Source organism: Epargyreus clarus, unplaced genomic scaffold (genome assembly GCF_041222505.1).
Source record: "Epargyreus clarus isolate Ecla_fem2 unplaced genomic scaffold, WU_Ecla_fem_2.2 ptg000016l, whole genome shotgun sequence".
NCBI lineage: Eukaryota > Metazoa > Arthropoda > Insecta > Lepidoptera > Hesperiidae > Epargyreus > Epargyreus clarus.
The window spans coordinates 7,208,133-7,227,353 of NW_027332224.1; the positions used below are offsets into that span (position 1 = coordinate 7,208,133).

Sequence of the window (19,221 nt, forward strand, 5' to 3'; positions counted from 1 at the left end):
CAATACCAACGTAGTTATAGTTAGAAAGTGTAGTTTAAACCTGCAAAAAGTAATATTACTTAAGTATTATTTAGCACAGGCGACATTGAATGCACTTTTTAGTGCATAAACTATTCTAGACTCAGGTCAATACTGGGTTTAGAAAAAGTGCAAAAACCTTAGACTACGTGAGGGCAAGAGCTTGTTCATAAGAGCGTGTTTGATTGTGCGTTTTTGCGTTTAAATTGCGATTTTATGTTGCAAAGTAGTGTTAATATATTTTGGTCGCTAGCAGCACGATTGCATCAATTTCTGCAAAAAAATATTATATTGAAAGTGGTAAGTTCCGGGGCGCTCCAGCTTATTCCTCAGGGGCCTCGGCGCATGTGTGTTCTCAGGGGTAACGGGGTCCTTCAAGCATCACACATAGCCCCACACTATAATTCTCCATGTCATGAGTGTCATGGACACATACAAAGAGGAAATCACAAATACCCTGAACCAGAATAGACATTTAAAATAGATACAAACTACAAAATGAGTTCTCCTCCAACGCCGGTGATGCATTGGCAACTCTTCTGGTATTGCAAATGTCCATAGGTGACAGTTCCTTTAGTTTGTCATATATCATTACTTTCCAGAATTTGATCCTTGTAAGCGACACTATGCGATGATGGAGTAATACAGGGTGTGATTTTTGTTTAAATGAACTCGTTCGATTCCCGGATTTAAAAAAAAATCTAACGATGCAGTTTTAGTTTATATCACAACTGGCGTCATAACTCCTTCCAGTTTTTTTCAACCTCCTGTCTATGAAAAAATGACACTTTGGTATTTTAGACAAATATAATGACACCTTAACTGCCAAAATTTATCTAACCAGATCCGAATGTATTAAAAAAAAGATTTACAAACATACAAAATATGCGTGAAAAACATAATCTTTCTGTGTCAGTCGGGTAAAAAAGTAGGTACAACCTCAAAACTATAACATTAAAAAATGTAAAAACGTTGAAAATACCATAGAAACTTCTTGTATATCTATTCAATAAATGTTTGAACTATTTTAAAAACTGTCTACAGATTTTATGAAATCATTTTTAAATACCCAAATAAATACCCTGTGGGAGGGTATAAACGGGTGTTTATCGGGTTTAAACCCAGTACTGGGTTTAAACCGGGTGTTTTGCCCATCTCTAATTACAATCAAACAAACAAACAAACAAAGTTTTCCTCTTCATAATATTAGTATAGATTATACCTATAATATCCAGAGATTTGCTAAAAAATATAATGGGTATGTACAACAACAATAATACAACAAATTGTGCCACCAATCAGAACCAATCCTACCATCTGTTACCTGTTACTTCGCAGAATGTTGTCAAACTCAACCAGTACTCGGCGGCCATTACACGCGCTTAGACGTATTTACGCGCGAAAGTTATTATCTGTGACTTATTTACTTTTTAATTCGGAAAATCTGCAGTGAACTGTCAGTGTATTATCTGTGGAATTGATGTGGCAAGTTTGTTTTTAATTTTTATACTTTATCGTTCGTTTTTGTATAAGTTATATGATTTATGTTATGTTATGCCTTGCGTAACCGTTTTCGTAACGTTTTTCGGTAATGCAGTTATAAAAACCAGTTATTTGTAATCGGGTCATTTGTTTCGATGCGTTTGTCTCCACTTTTGGAATGCAGTCCATCTGTCTTCATGCATTGCAGTTCACCTGATGTCAGTAACTGCAGCTGTCGAAAGCAAATTACATACAAAGATATAAGCTAAGATTAGTACTTACTTGAAGCAGTTTATCTTTGCACTTGAAGACTAAGTCGGAACGTTTCGTGTTCCATAATGCGCTCGTTTTATTACAAACTTATTTCACGCATAAATCTTAACTATATTACCCTAATAAGTACCTACTTGTAACTAAATTAAGAGTCGCTTAAAAGGTAATATTGCTCTTGAGGACTAAGCTGGAACGCCTCGGGAAAGTATGTCTCCCTTACCACACCCTTCAAAACGGAACACAGCAGCGCCTAACACTGCTGTTATTAGGCAGAAATAGGTGTGGCGGTGGTGCCGCCGGAGTCGAACCACAAAGGGTTCTACCACCTTCAAAAGAAGTGCGTTTGCTAATTCCATCTTATAAAATAAGGAATATTGCTTTGTGACCCTTTACTGGTTTAAGGTAGGGCAAACTTGGTACTTGTCAACCTCGATTTAAATTTAAACAATATCCCCATATACTTTTCTGACAGGTTTGTTTTCCCAAAAATCATTTTCCCTACATACCTTTTAAATTAAAATGAGTAAAAATGAGTAAAAAATGACGTCATAATATTACAAAATTAACCAGCACAACAATCAAAATAAAAAAGAAATGTCGTTAATATAACAAAAACGTTTTATATTCGTTGCGAGAAAATAACGTCTTAGAAAATAGCAGTTATTTTGTAACGCGGTCAAACGTATTATTTTAATTATTTATAATATTACGTCCACACACTTTACGTTTGTCACAAACTCTAAATCTTTGCAAACGCACAAATGTGTGGAACTGTGGACGTATTCCAAACGCCTTATCTCCCAAACGGCAAACTCCTTTTGATATCTAACATTTGATTTAAAAACCTAACATTACAATTTTGCTACAAGCGCTTGCAAACTTAGACAAACCAAGTCAAACGTTCTATCCACACGTTTAAATTTGTAGCATTTCGTTGAATAACAGCAATATTAAGCGTTACTATGTTCTGGTTTGAAGGGTGTGGTTTAATACATACTTTACGAGGCGTTCCAGCTTAGTCCCCAAAGGTAGCGGCGCATCTGTAGCCGACCTCAGGTAGGAATCAATTATCTGGGGTTGATTACAGATGTCCACGACAGTATCCTTACCATCAGGTGGACTGCATGCTCGTCTGCTTCTATATTATAAAAATAGTTTTGGCAAACATACGGACGCCATTACATTTTATTTATATACATTTGCATTCGCAAGCCTGAATTAATTTGCATTCGCAACGGAATCTAGTGACACAATATTATAATTAAATCATAATGACTAGACGATGTAATCTTTTCATAATTATTTAGTAACTAGTTTTTGCCCGCGGCTTCGCCCGCGTTTAAAAGAAAATAATATAACATACTAACATACAAAAAACTAAAAAACCTTCAACTTTGCTAAAGATCATCACTTGATCAAATTCATAGTTTACGACTCTTTCCTTACTAATATCGATTAAAATAATCGATGTTTTGGGTCCAAAAAATCGATTCTCCGATTAATCGATCTTAGATCGCCATCCCTAGTTCCCGTGAAATTTCCGGGATAAAACCTATCCTATGTCCTTAAAATCGGTTTAGTGGTTTAGGCATGAAGAAGAGACAACCAGACAGACAGACAGACAGAGTTACTTTCGGATTTATAATATTAGTAAGGATTATGCTTATGCGCAGCAGTCACAGTACCGGACGCTTGGGGTTCCGGGTTCGATCCCCGGTCAGACAGATATCTAAATGATGAATTTGGGTTTCTGTTTCTGGGTCTGGATGTCTAGCACCCACGGTACAGGGAATCCTATTGTGGGGTTGTGAGTGTAGAAAGCTTTTATGCAGTGGCGGACTAGGGTACCGACCCGAGCCTCCGGGCTCGAGGTGGAAAAGTGAATGGAGTGTAAATGCGACATAGACTTATTCGTCGAAAAATACAAAAAAGGTGCAAAAAGAGCTCTCCTTCAAAGCGGCGATGCATTGGCGACTCCTCTGGTGTTGCGAATGTCCATAGGCGACGTTAACTACTTTCCATCAGGTAGCACGTCTGCTTTATCGTCAGGTACAAATATATGTATATATAAAAAAAAAAAACATTATTCCGGCGACCTTCGTTTTAGCTGATTTATACATATTTCACAGATTGTTTGGTTCTGACGTAGGTTACTCTTTGTTGCTGACCTTTTTTTAACAACTGTTTTTGAGAGCTCCCCAGGACCGGGGGCGATCCGCCGCTTCCGAATCCCCCCTCTAGTCCGCTTGAGCATTTTATCATCAACCCATTACTGTCCCACTGCTGGGCACGGGTCTCCTCTCAGAATGAGAAGGATTAGACCATAGTCCACCGCGCTGGACAAGTGCGTATTGGTAGAATTCACACAGTTTGAAAATTTTTTGAGGAGACCCGTGCCCAGCAATGGGACAGTAATGACGTACATCACGTTACATTTAAACGCGGGTAAAATCAACATAGCTCATTAATGTAAATATAATCTAAGTAACATCCGGTTAAAGATGTTACTTAATTCTATAGTTATTTAGTCAGATGTATTACGTGGTAGTATGAGACAGTTTAGTTAATATTCTGTACAAACGCTGCTTTGTTGGTGGCGTGAAACGGCGTCTCTAATTTTATTTATTATGAGCAAACTGGAAAACTAAGTGTGTTACGTTCTTCCGTCGATAAAGAGAGCGGGGTTCGAATCTTTGGCGCCTGTAAAGATAGCAGAATCTCGAGTTTCATGATGGTAGAATTGCAGAATTCTGCCATCATCATGAAACTCGCAGAAAAAATGTTTCAACACGTCGTTAAACAAACACTCTGTAAATAATTGGCCATATTAAACCCGCACCTGGAGGGTTCCCTACGACCAAAATTTTCTTTTTATTTAATTTCTATTGTATTTACTATTATAGCAGCCATTAAAGTACACACATTGTGAAAAATTTAAATGTCTACCTATAACGGTTCGAAAGTTACTTGGAAAAATATCGAACCTTATTTTTATTTTTAGTATTTGTTGTTATAGCGGTCACCGTTATGCATCCTCTGTAAAAATGTTGTGTTTATCTATTACGGTTCCAGAGATAGAGCCCTGTGACAGACGGACAGACGGACAGACAGCGAAGTTCCGATTTTACCCTTTGGGTACGGAACCCTAGAAAGCGTACTATAAACTAAGTGATTATTTGACTGATAAAACGGTGTAGTCTGAAGTAGCTCCAGCTCCACATGTACCATTAGGTTAAGTTTATCATTGTAGATGACATTTTTTTTTTAAAAGATGTGTGTTATGGAGTTTCTTTCGCCGCTTCTTCTCCATAAAAACACCTTGTGAAGTGGTGGTAGTTTGACATCCAAAAAGTGCTCTGTAAAGAACCTTATTTTGAATAAAATATTTTTGATTTTATTCATTTGTTATTAGGAAAACGGAAAAAACGATATTTCTTTTGCAGGCTAAAAATAGTTACTTATTTTAGAAATTTAAATGCCAATTTACTCATTAATTTCCGTTCTTTTTAAATACTTTTTATCACTTGAAACACCAGTGTTAGCGCTGCTGTGTTCTGGTTTGAATGGTGTGGTAAGGGAAACATACTTATCCAAGGCGATCCAGGTTAGTCCTCAGGGGTAGTGGCTCATCCGTGGTCGACCTCGAGTAGGAATCTAATCTTATCTGGGGTTGATTACAGATGTCCATATGCGGCAGTAGCAATTTAACATCAGGTAGACTGCATGCTCGTCTACTAGTCCTGTAGTAAAAAATACCATATCTAGATGTTAACATATCTTTGACATAACAAGAGAAACGGGACCAGAGCAATATGCAACAGATTAAATAATCTCTGACAGGTAAGAATTATCACGCCTGAGAATAAATTAATCTGAAGAATAAATCTTTAGAATGTACTGCCTGTGATACTCTATCTACTATATGATTTGTTTTAATAAAGATTGTAGTTCAAAATGACGGCATTTCTATTAAATATTTTATTTTCTATGTGAGTTTTCTAACATATAAAAAAACGCCGCCATTTTAAAATATGTTCATCTTAATCTAGTACATTAAAAAAACACCTTGTATATAGTTTTTTTCATAGTATTGAAATAGCAGACGCGCGTGCAGTCCACCTGATGGTAAGTGGCTACTGCTGCCTTTGAATATCTATAATCAACCCCAGTTAGGATTAGATATTCCTACCTGAGGCCGGCCACAGATGCGTCACTACCCCTGAGGACTAAGCTGGAACGCCTCGGAAAAGTCTCTCCCTTACCACACCCTTCAAACCAGAACACAGCAGCGCCTAACACTGCTGTTATTAGGTAGAAATAGGTGTGGCGGGGGTGCTGCCGCAGTCGAACCATAGAGAGTTTCACCACCTTCAAAAATTTATTGGTTTGCTACGCTAAATTGTTAAGTACACAAAAAAACCCAAACACCCTGTCCACACGTTTAAATTTGTGACAATTTGTTGAAGTTTGCCAAGCGTGTAGATGCGGTATAAGAGATATTTCCGTTAAAATTTGACTAATATATGTTGACACTATTCTTGTTTGTTTTTTGTGCATTAATTAATTAAAATCGGCTATTTGTCACAAAGTGAATTAGGCGGCAAAATATTGATTAAACCTCAAAATAGTCTTTCCTAATTAATTAATGACTTCCATTTCCATAAAAGCCTTATAAAACATCGATTATGTTACAACATAAAGGAAAAATAGCTGTTATATGACACGTATAACCAACCAGTGTATGAAGAGCCGTCCTTGTATTGAGTTTAATGGAAACAGCGGTGCAAGATTTAATGGCATCCACACAAATACATACTTTCACTTGGTAAGGCCATTTTATAAGACTGAGTTACTAAGGTTTTGCATTAATTATTCAGCACTATTAATAGGGTATAAGAAGCAGTGATAGCCTAGTGGTTAAGAAATACGGCTTGATCGAGGGGTCCGAGGTTCAAATCCCAGACAGGCACCTCTGATTTTTCAAAGTTATGTGCATAATAGAAATTAATTATCACTTGCTAAACGGTGAAAGAAAACATCGTTAGGAAACCTGTATACCTGAGAGATTTATAAAAAAAATCAAATGTATGTGAAGTCTACCAATACGCACTTGTCCAGCGTGGTGGACTATGGCCTAATCCTTCTCATTCTGAGAGGAAACCCGTGCCCAGCAAAGGGAGAGTAATGGGTTGATGATGATGATGATGATGATGATGATCATGATTACTAGGGTATCGGTTATAAGAGCTTAGGGTCCTACGAAAGTAGTTGAAGGTTTGTAAATCTTACAAATCGTTTAGGAGGTTGAGGTTGCTTCTTTAAGAAAAGGTAGAGCTAGTATGGAGGTACCAACGACACCTTTTTTAACGAGGGGGAAACCTTCAAAATCTACCCGGTGCTATGGGTGGGTAGCGGAGTTATATGAGATTCTTACCGCACTAAAACCGTCCGAGCGGCTGCTTTCGGCGTTGCGTAGGGGACTCCGGGATCTCCAAAGGAACGCAACCAGAGTCCTCCTAGCGCGTTGTCTCGTCGGGCTATCGTCATGCTCACCTGGTGGGCATGATGCTTGTCACACCGTCTGGTGTGCACGACGGTATGCGACCACACATACAGCCGTCCATCCCGTGGTCGCTGGCCGGGCGGTTCGAGCTCCCACTCTTACCACCCGCAACCCCGGAAGCCCCTTTTAGTCGCCTCTTACGACAGGTAGATACCGTAGCCCTATTCTGGTCCCGGAACTACAGGGACAAGGGGGCTCAGGATCCTACGAAAGTAGTTGAAGGTTTGTGGATCTTACAAATAGCTTAGGTGTTTAAGAACCATATAGAGCCTGTTATATATGGAGCTGGTTATAGATGTCTATTGGTGACAATGACCACTTACCTACCACAAGATGTACTATAATCAACACCAGAAAAGTTTACAGTCCTATCTAAGATCGACCACATATGCTATCTCTGAATACCACACTGGCACGCCTCGGAAAAGTATGTCTCCCTTACCACACTTCAAACCAGAACACAGGAGCGCTTAACATTGCTGTTATAACTGAATATAATAAATAATGAATAATGTAATAAGGCAAAAGGAGTACAGGACGCCCCCCGACCAGGTGGACTGACGACCTGAAGCGGACGGCGGGTAACCGCTGGATGCAGACGGCCCAAGACCGGTCGGAGTGGCGCAGACTAGGGGAGGCCTATGTCCAGCAGTGGACCAGTAAAGGCTGATGGATGGATGGATGGATGGATGGAATGTAATAAGGAAATAGGTGTGGCGGTACCGCTGGATTCGAACCATAAAGGTCTACCTTACACTCATCTGATATTTTCAAAACTTTACCAAATTAACCGAAAGTAATCTGAAACTTAACCAACAACTTTTTATGAAGATTTTTGTAAGTGCTAAAATAACTATAAAGACATCTTAATTTTACGACATGGTTACGCAAACATATTTAATAACAATTTTATTGTTACTTTTTACTTTTGATATTTCGTTAAGTTATAAAGAAATAAGATGTCTGACTTTGAAATTGCATTGTTTGTTTCAACCTTGAAAACGGCTGCGCGGAATTTGAGAGAACTTTCACGAATAGGGATATTTATAAGATACGTCGATGTCTGACGGAACTTATACAGTTTTTAAAGGTGGTAGAACCCTTTGTGGTTCAACTCCCGTACCACCGCCACACCTATTTCTGCCTAATAACAGCGGTGTTGAGCGCTGCTGTGTTTTGGTTTGAAGGGTGTGGTAAGGGAGACATGCTTTTCCGAGACATTCCAGCTTAGTCTTCAGGATTAGCGACGCATCTGTGGCCGACTTCAAGTAGGAAACTAATCTTATCTGGGGTTGAATACAGATGCCCACGGAGAGCAGTAGCCACTTAGGTGAACTGCATGTTCGTTTGCTCCTATATTATAAAAAAATAAGTTTCATCATCATCACCATCATCATCATCAACCCATTGCTGTCCCACTGCTGGGCACGGGTCTCCTCTCAGAATGAGAAGGATTAGGCCATAGTCCACCGCGTTGGCCAAGTGCGTATTGGTAGACTTCACATACTTTTTAGAATTTTTTTTTATAAATCTTTCAGGTATGCAGGTTTCCTCACGATGTTTTCCTTCACCGTTTAAGGAAGTGCTAACTAATTTCTAATACGCACATTTTTTTTTTTAAATCAGAGATGCGTGCCTGGGATTTGAACCTCGGACCCCTCGATCGAGAGGCCGAGTTTCTTAACCACTAGGCTATCACTGCTCTTCAAAAAATAAGTTTAATAAAGATTATGGCTTACAGTTTAATATCGGCAATCTGTTATGTAATGGTCAACGCAATACCCTGTGTAAGTGTTGAAAGAGGTACGTAACAGCCTTTTTAGGTTACCTTTAGCCCAAGGTCTCAGCCTGTCTAGGTCTTAAAGTTCCAAGGTATTTGAGTACTATCTAATCCTGTCTGGCGGTGATTATAGATGTCCTGTTCTATATAAAGTTGACTACAGTACCCTTAGTATGAGTTTTTACGTTTTTACCAAAATGATTGTTTTTGTATTTGTTTACGTATTTTCAATCAGTTCTGATACAGTCCGCTAGGGGCGCTGATTGGTGTCCCTATAGTTCCGGGACCAGAATAGGGCTTCGGTAACCCCTGCCTGTCGTAAGAGGCGACTAAAAGGGGCTTCCGGGGTTGCGGGCGGCAAGAGTGGGGGCTCGAACCACCCGGCTAGTGACCCCGGGAGGGACGGCGGTGTGTGTGGTCTCATACCGTCGTGCCCACAAGACGGTGTGGCGAGCGCCAAGCTCACCTGGGCGGAGCCTGACGGGGCAACGCGCTAAGAGGACTCCCTTTAGAGATCCCGAGTCCTCTACTGGCCTCGTTCGGCCACTGGGGGTCATCATCATCATTACTGTCCCACTGCTGGGTACGGGTCTCCTCTCAGAATGAGAAGGATTAGGCCGTAGTCCACCGCGCTGGTCAAGGGCGTATTGGTAGACTTTAAACCTTTGAGATTTTTTTTATAAATCTCTTAGGTGTACAGGTTGCAATAGCTTTCCTTCACCGTTAAACCAAGTGATTCTTTATTTCTAATACATTACTTAAAAATCAGGTACTTGGGATAAACCTCGTACCCCTCGATCGAGTTTCAACCACTAAGCTATCATTGTTTTTACAGTTACTAAAATACATACATACTTGAAGGTAGAACCCTTGAGGTTCGACTCCGGCGGCACCACCGCCACACCTATTTCTGCCTCATAACAGCAGTGTTAGGCGCTGCTGTGTTCCGGTTTGAAGGGTGTGGTAAGGGCATACTTTTCCGAGGCGTTCCAGCTTAGTCCTCAGGGGTAGTGGCGCTGTGGCCGACCTCAGGTAGGGATCTAATCCTTTCTGGGGTTGCTTACAAATGTCCATGGGCGGCATCACTTACCATCAGGTGGACTGCATGCTCGTCTGCTACTTCTATTATATAGAAATCTATACCCAAAGCTTAACTGTGATACTGTTCGAACTATGGTAGAATACGTGATTTTGAAACCGATCGCTTTAAATTCACTATGCGACTGTGTTGCTTCAGTTTTGCGTAAGAGAGAAAGTTAATGCTACTTGCAAGCGATTTTTGCGTTTATTCTCTAGTTCTCTGTGTTCAAGTTGTAGTGGAACTGCAGGCAGCTCAACTGGTAGTTCAACTACAATATCCATTAAATAAATAAGATAGGAACACTGTGGTTCGACTCCGGAGGGACGACCACTATTTATGTACCTTCAAAGCAGAACAGAGCAGCACTTAATAGCAGTGTCAAGCGCTGCTGTGTTCTGGTTTGAAGGGTGTGGTAAGGGAGATATACTTTCCCAGGCGTTCCAGCTTAGTCCTCAGGGGTAGTAGCGCATCTGTGACCGACCTGAGGTACGAACCTAATCTTATCTGGGGTTGATTACAAATGTCCACATGGCAGTGCTCACAGTGCAGTGCAGTCGTGTATGTCATATTATGTCTTTAAAATACGGGCGAAGCCGCGGGTACCACTAGTATTATATAAAAAACAATTCTATTAAGACATTAATCACAAAGCTTGAAAGTTATAATTAAGTTTACTTTGAACTCAAATTAGATAACAAATTCAAACTGTATTACGATAAATCTTGATTAGTATTTGCAAGATTAGATTATTGAGGCGTTACGTAGAAAAAATGCTTGCAACGACTCGCTCTGGTGAACTCTTCGGTGTTTGTAATCGATATTATTTATTATTGAAAACGTGGTAATAGCCTTACTTTACGTTTTCGAAGAACCCTTTGTGGTTCGACTCCGGCGGCACCACCGCCACACCTATGTCTGTTATAACAGCAGTGTTAAGCGCTGCTGTGTTCTGGTTTGAAGGGTCTGGTAAGGGACATATTTTTGCGAGGCATTCCAGCTTAGTCCTCAGGGGCTGTAACTACTGCCGCCCACGGACATTTGTAATCAACCCTAGATTAAATATTTTTCCCTTACGTCGGCAACAGATGCGCCGTTACCTCTGAGGACGAAGCTGAAATGTCTCTGAAAAGTATGTCTCCCTTACCACAGTCATCAAACCATAACATAGCAGCGCTTAACATTGCTGTTGTGAGGCAGAAATAGGTGTGGCTGTTTAGTTTAGCATGATCATCATCATCAACCCATTACTGTCCCACTGCTGGGCACGGGTCTCCTCTCAGAATGAGAAGGATTAGGCTATAGTCCACTGCGCTGGCCAAGTGCGTATTGTATAATTCACATATCTTCTAAAACGTTTTTTTAAAGATTTCTCCGGGTAAGCAGGTTTCCTCACGATGTTTTCCTTCACCGTTTAAGCAAGTTATAATTAATTTCTAATACGCACATAACTTTGAAAAATCAGAACCTGGGGCCCCTCGATCAAGAGGCCGAGTTTCTTAACCACTAGGCTATTACTGCCAGATCTTTGTGTATAAGGCATTAAAACATATTTAAGCAACAGTACCCTTAGTATGAGTTTTTACGTTTTTACAAAAATGACTGTTTTTGTATTTATTTATGTATTACCCATACATTTCCAATCAGCGCCCCCAGCGGACTGCACCAGAACTGATTGGAAATATATATGAAATACGTAAACAAATACAAAAAAGCAGTTATTTTTGTAAAACGCAAAAACTCATACTAAAGGAACAGATTACTTTCCTGAGATTACATAAACCGTAACACCGAATAGTGAATCGTTATAATTGTTCATTAGTAACGATGTGACATGCGCATGCGCAGCGAAGCGCACCGCTTTCTACAGTACTGTTGCGCGCTTCAGTTTTTGTCCGCTAGATGGCGTTGTGACAGTAGTATTGACACAACGCCATCTAGCGGTTCATCTACAAAAAAGTTTCATTTTAAAATCTTTGCTACTACCTATTATTGGTTGTTAAAATTGTTAAATGAAACTTTTATCGATGACATGAAATAAAATTTTTTTGAAACTTGAATTGATTTTTTTGAGTTAATTAAATATTTTAAGATTGATCTTTCGTGACTATATTTCTTTATTAATTTAATCAAATCTATATTAATAATTAATAAAATACACATTCATAAATTAGTTTTTTTTAGTTCATTTGTTTTTGTTTTGTTTCATATTTTAATAGATAATATAGGAGGAGCAGACGAGCATGTAGTCCACTTAATGGTCAGTGGCTACTATCACCCATGAACATCTGTAATCAACCCCTCATAAGATTAGTTTCCTACTTAAGATCGACCACAGATGCGCTACTACCCCTGAGGATTAAGCTGGAACACCTAGGAATATGTCTATGTCTCTCTTATCACACCCTTCAAACCAGAACGCAGCAGCGCTTAACACTGCTGTTATTAGGCAGAAATAGGTGTGGCGTTGGTGCCGCCGGATCCAAATTTCAATACATCTTTGACTCAACTTTTAGCAACACTATAAGACAATATTAACATATTTCAACAGTGTTTATTATATAACTGTCTGGTTATGTATGTTTGTTCATTGTATGCAAATAATGGCCCAGTATTGTACTGCAAAATAATAAAGTGTTACTTGAAGGGTTCTAGTGCGAAATCGATTCAAAAACATGCCGTAAATATATCGAAGGTAGAACCCTTTGTGGTTGGACTCCAGCGGCACCACCGCCGCACCTATTTCTGCCTCATAACAGTATCGTTAAGCGCTGGTGTGTTCTGGTTTGAAGGGCGTGGTAAGGGAGACATACATTTCCGAGGCGTTCCGGCTTAGTCCTCAGAATAGCGGCACATCTGTGGTCGATCTCAAGGAGGAAAATCTAATCCTATCTGGGAGTGATTACAGATGTCTATGGGCGGCAGCTTTAGTATCAGGTGGAATATTTTTTCTTTTGCTACTCCTATATTATAAAAAAAAACTATAATGCATCTACTACTCTTAAAAAATAATTAAATCAGTTTGATTGATTTTTAAATTAAGGTTATTTAAAAACAAATACTATTAAAAATTGATTGTTAATGGATAAAACAGAAGGTATCTATGATATTTTCAAAGTAACTGCGTGTTAGAAATTAATTACTACTTGTTTAAGCGGTAAAGGAAAACATCGTGAGGAAACTTATACGCCTGAGAAATCTTAAAAACAAAAGAAATAGTTCTCAAAGGTGTATAGAGCCTACCAATTCGCACTTATTCACTTTATTTATTCGCCAGTGGACTATGGGCTTAAATCCCTCTCACTCCGAGAGGAGATCAGTGTCCAGCAATGGGACAGTAATGGGACAGTAATGTGGAAAAGAATTTCAATTAAAAAACTATTTGATATGAAATAAATAATTGGCTAAATGCGAGTCGAACATGTAGGCTTTATTTTTAGTATTTGTTATCATTGTAGCCATAAATGTTATAGAAATAAATGCATTTTGAAAACTGTCTACCTATTACGGTTCAATAGATATTACGAAAACCGTTGAAAATAACGGTTTCTTGTATGACGACCCCGAATTTTTCCAAGACTTTTTATTTATTTTCAAGTGTCTATCTATTACAGTTCCAGAGATAGAGCCCTGTGACAGACGGACAGACGGAGGCTTAGTAATAGGGTTCCGTTTTTATCCTTTACGGAACCCTAAAAATCATTATTAATAACACTTTTCTTTACAACTGTACATACCTTTCAGCAAGGCGCGATAACATATAAACAATAGGAATTCTTCATACGAAATTGTATGATAATATCCACTTATTATCATTGTACTTATAAGAATAAAATGTTTATTTGTTTCGATTTCACGTAAATATTTTCACAGTGAAAAAAATCCTGTCATTTATTATTATTATTTATTTATTAATCAAAGTTTATGAGTATTAAACTATAACATAATAGTAAAAAAACATTTTTAAAGGTGGTAGAACCCTTTATGGCTCCGGCGGAACCTCTGCCAAACCTATTTCTGCCTTATAACAGTAGTGTACCGCTTCTGGTCTAGTTTGAACAGTGTCGTAAGGGAGACATATTTTTTTGTATCTGTGGCCGACTTCAGGTAGGACTCTTTTCTTATCTATTGAAGGTACTAGAACCCTTTGTGGTTCGACTTTGGCGGCACCACCGCCACACCTATTTCTGCCTTATAACAGCAGTGTAGCTCTGCTGTGTTCTGGTTTGAAGAGGGTGGTAAGAGAGACATAGTTTTCCGAGGCGATGCAGCTTAGTCCTCAGGGGTAGCGACGCATCTATGGCCGACCTCAGGTAGGACCTTATCTGGGGTTGATTACAGATTTCAAGTAGAGGTCGCGTTCCGATCCGGAAGTAGTTTAAGAAAATATTGTAACTGACAATTTGTAAGTGCCGCCGTTGGCCTATACAAAATAAATATATTTCATTTCATTTCATTTCATTTCAAGGAGCGGCTGTAACCACTGACCATCAGGCGGACAGAATGCTCGTCTGCTCCTATATTATTAAAAAAAAAGCAACGCATCTGTGGCCGACCTCAGGTAAGATATATCTGGGGTTGATTACAAATGTCCATGGGCGGCAGTAGCAATCGAGTATAAAAACAGTGGAAAGTAATCATCTATCACCACGCATATCTCAGTTAATGCAAATATTTTGTTTCCATTTTCTCCTCCGGTAGGCCACGCTCCAATTGATTGAGAAAATGAATGCATTGCAATGTTTTTTTTAATGTTTTCCTACTTCTACCTAATAACAGCAGTGTTAGGCGCTGCTGTGTTCCGGTTTGAAGGGTGTGGTAAGGGAGACAGACTTTTCCAAGGCGTTCCAGCTTAGTCCTCAGGGCTGTGGCCGACATCAGTTAGGAGTATCTAATCCTATCTGAGGTTGATTATAGATGTCCATGGGCGGCAGTAGCCACTTACCATCAGGTGGACTGCATGCTCGTCTGCTACCCTTATATTATAAAAAAATAAATAAATAAATATCGCTGGTTTACTTACTTCACACGGTTATAAATTGTTTTTTATAGAAAAAAAAATTTACAAAAAATACAACCGACTTCTATGTCACTGCAAAGTAAAAAATAATTGAAATAAATGTTGGTTTAGTACATATTTCTGAAGTCGGCGCTCATATTAGACACGCTGTTTACATCGTTATCCAACGAAATATATTGAGCGAAATCTAAATTGAATTTTATATTGTCTTATATGTTCCAACCTAACCTAACTAAATAGTCAATGATAAACTGGCTTTACAATTTCAATAGAACCTACACCAAATATCTTCAAACACAACTCAATTATTCCCATCGGTTGAGGAGTTACATATTTTGTCTTCGAGATGTGTATCAGACCCTTAAATAGTCAATGATGAACTGGCTTTGCAATTTCATTAGAACCTACACCAAATATCTTCAAACAAAACTCCATTATACCCATCGGTTGAGGAGTTACATATTTTGTCTCCAGAACCCACTCTGATCCTCATCATATTTAAATGGGACCAACTTGTAGCAATTGTCCACACACGAAATGAAAGGCATTAAAATAGGTTCATAAACGGCGAAGTTATGGCTGTTATATTTACATGGGTGGGGGAGTTCCCCTCTTTTTCTCCAGAACCAATCGATGGATCCTAACCATATTTAAATGGGACCAACTTGCAGCTCGTCTCTACACAATAAAAAAAGAATTATTGAAATCGGTCCAGTAACAAAAAAAGATACCGGCCGAATTGATAACTACCTCCTTTTTGAAGTCGGTTAAAAACGCAAAGGGCGGTATAGTCCTCCTGGTGGCTACTGCCATCTAAAAAGGGCTGTACTATTTGAAATACCACCATTTTATAATAATACTAACCTTCCTGTTAAATTATTCTGTCAATTAAAAAAAACTGCATCAAAATCCGATGCGTAGTTTTAAAGATTGAAGCGAACATGGGGACAGACAGCGGGAAGCGACTTTGTTTTATAATATGTAGTGATGAAAATGTTATGGGAATAGTATTTTGAAGGTGGAAGAACCCTTTGTGGTTCGACTCCGGCGGCACCACCGTCACACCTATTTCGTCCTAATAATAGCAGTGTTAGGCGCTGCTGTGTTCTGGTTTGCAGCGAGACACTAGTAAGGGAGACATACTTTCTGAGGCGTTTCAGCTTAGTCCTCAGGGGTAGCGGCGCATCTGTGACCAATCTCAGGTTGGAATCTAATCTCATCTGAGGTTGGTGGCAGATGTGCGGCAGTAGCCACTTATCATCATGTGGACTACATGTTTGTTTGCTATTTCTATATTATACAAAAATATATTCTGAAAATATACTAATCATATTTTCCAAAAAAAATATTTTTCAAAAAGATGCTTTAAAAACGCTTTCTTCTCTCAGTCCCACAGTATACTCCCTGTGTTATAATTGTTATGGACACACACCAACATGAATACAAAATCACCCAGACCCAAGAGAAATAGAAATTACAAACACACCCAGATCCAGAAGAAAAATCAAATTTCTGGCCGGGGATCGAACCCGGGACCCTTTGCATGTCAGATGGTGTCAATAACGTAAGGGAAACTGTAAATGAAATAAGGAAATAGTATTAGACACATTTTAAATCGTTTGTATTGTCTTTATTTTCGCGTGTTGCTTATTTCCTCGTAGATAAATACGATTCGGTGATAAATATACAATAGTTACTTAATAGGCGTTGACAGGTAGTGTACATGAACAAAGAAATTACGGACAATTTTGAAGCTAAGAATCTTTTTACTTGATGATTATAGTGACTTGTTCAAACGGAAATATTGCTTGGTATAGTCAGTGCGAAACTGCTAGCCCGCTCTGAAGTTGTTGCGAGCAGGTGTAACAATTTGCTATGGCGACGCGATTTATTTCTATATTCAGAGCGGACTAGCAGTTTTACGCGGATTATAAATAAACATTAAGTGATAGCCTAGTGTATCGGTCTCTCGATCGAGGGGTCCGAGGTTCAAATCCTAGGCATACAACTCTGATTTTCAAAGTAAAGCGTATTAGAAATAAGTGATCATTTGCTTTAATGTAAAGGAAAATATCGCGAGGAAAACTGCATACCTGAGAGATTTATAAAAAATCTCAAAAGGTGGAAGAACCCTTTGTGGTTCGACTCTGGCGACACCACCGTCACACTTATTCCTGCCTAATAACAGTAGTTTTAGGCGCTGCTGTGTTCCGGTTTGAAGGATGTGGTAAGGGAGACATACTTTTTCGAGGCATACCAGCTTAGTCCTCAGGGGTAGCGGCGCATCTGTGGCCGACCTCAGGTAGGAAATTCTAATGCTATCTGGGGTTGATTACAGACGTCCATGGGCGGCAGTAGCCACTTACCATGGGGTTGTCTGCATGCTCGTCTGCTACTCCTATTATAAAATAAAACACAATATATTTTAAATTTGAAAAGTACCAGGCTCGCATAACACTAAGAAAGTTTCACGACCGAATCGTAGCGTGACTTTGGACCAATTATCTTGAGGAAATGGCTACCAGGAAGGAAATATAGATCAGGAACTAAACCACACGACACCAAACAAGTATGTTAATAGGTGAAGCGGATATTATTAAAGAATTTACGCTTTTTACTGCATCCATTCAATAGGTTATGTTTACGAGTATGCAGCCCATCTTATGATAAGTGCCGACTATCATCTGTAAGCAAACCTAAGTACGATTAACTTCCTACCTGTGGTCGGTCACAGATGCGCCGCTACCCCTGAGGACTAAGCTAAAATCGCTCGGAAAAGTATGTCTCTCCTACCACACCCTTCAAACCAGAACACAGCAGCGCCTAACACTGATGTTATTAGCAGAAATAGGTGTGGCGGTGGTGCTGTCGGAGCCGAATCACAGAGGATTCTACAACGTTTAATATGTGCAAAAATACAAACCCCTTAAGAGTGGCAAAAAATGTGGCAAAACATGTGGCTTCAGGTAGAACCTGTTCTATATGGAGTTGGTTACAGATGTCCATACGGCAGTATCCACTTACCATCAAGTCACTTATTACACTCCACTTACCACTTACCACTCCACTGACCACTTACCAATCACTTCACTCCACTTACCAGTTATTACTCCACTTACCACTCTACTTACTACTTACCACTCCACTTAACATTTACCACTCCACTTACCACTTACCACACCACTTACCACTCCACTTACCATTTACCACTCTACTTACCACTTACCACTCCACTTACCACTCCACTTACCACTTACCATTCCACTTACCACTTGTCACTCCACTTACCACTAACCATTCCACTTACCCCTCAACGTTTGCTAAATTAATGAAAAAAAATATCAGAAAAGAGACTTACCCAAGCCCAAATCCCAGTAAAGATTATTTCAACCTTACATAGCCCAGCAGTGGGCTAAGCGTTACAACATGTTGTATTCTAGAATGTAATGTGCTATAAGCTACGCCACAAAGTGAGCTGTAGTTTCACGGCGCAAGAGTCGCTCGTGGTGTGACCATAGGGTCATTTTAAGGTGGGACTTTCCCATTTTTTTTTACCACGTTTTTATTAGCTTGGGTTGTATCATGCTTATGTATGTATTCATGTATGTACGTAACGGAATCTTTGAACTCGATTTCTACCCACTTTGAACGGTCCGATTTATTTAAAATTTTGTACAATTATCAAGAACCGATGACAATACACGATTTTAATAATTTTATCCCATTCTCCTCATCAGGATCGATAGAAATCAGTATTAACGATTTTCCTTGTGCGATTTTAGCGTGTTTTTTAGTTTTTAAACTATAATTATATAATAAGTAAACGAGTTTACATTTAATTTGATGGTAAGTAGCTACTGCCTCCATAAAAAATCACTTCATCTGAATTAGTTTGAAGAACCCTTTGTAGTTAGACTCTACGCACCACCATGCCTTATTCTGCCTAATAACAGCAGAGTTAAGCGCTGCTCTGTTCTGGTTTGAAGGGTGTGGAAAGGGGGACATAC

The 19,221-nt window shown here is 39.2% G+C and overlaps 1 protein-coding gene across 7 annotated transcripts in view; it reads left to right on the forward strand.

Annotated features, from left to right (window-relative positions):
• The first annotated feature begins 1,357 nt into the window (after positions 1-1,357).
• Positions 1,358-19,221, forward strand: part of LOC140748782 (uncharacterized) — a 67,477-nt gene continuing 49,613 nt past the window's right edge. For 3 of the 7 annotated variants that reach the window (XM_073081662.1, XM_073081672.1, XM_073081667.1), the window contains exon 1: positions 1,358-1,503. The gene's annotated coding sequence lies outside the window, so the exon portion shown is untranslated. Of the gene's footprint in view, positions 1,508-19,221 lie in introns of all 7 variants that reach the window. The other 4 variants (XM_073081664.1, XM_073081670.1, XM_073081671.1 and 1 more) reach the window with 3 other exon arrangements.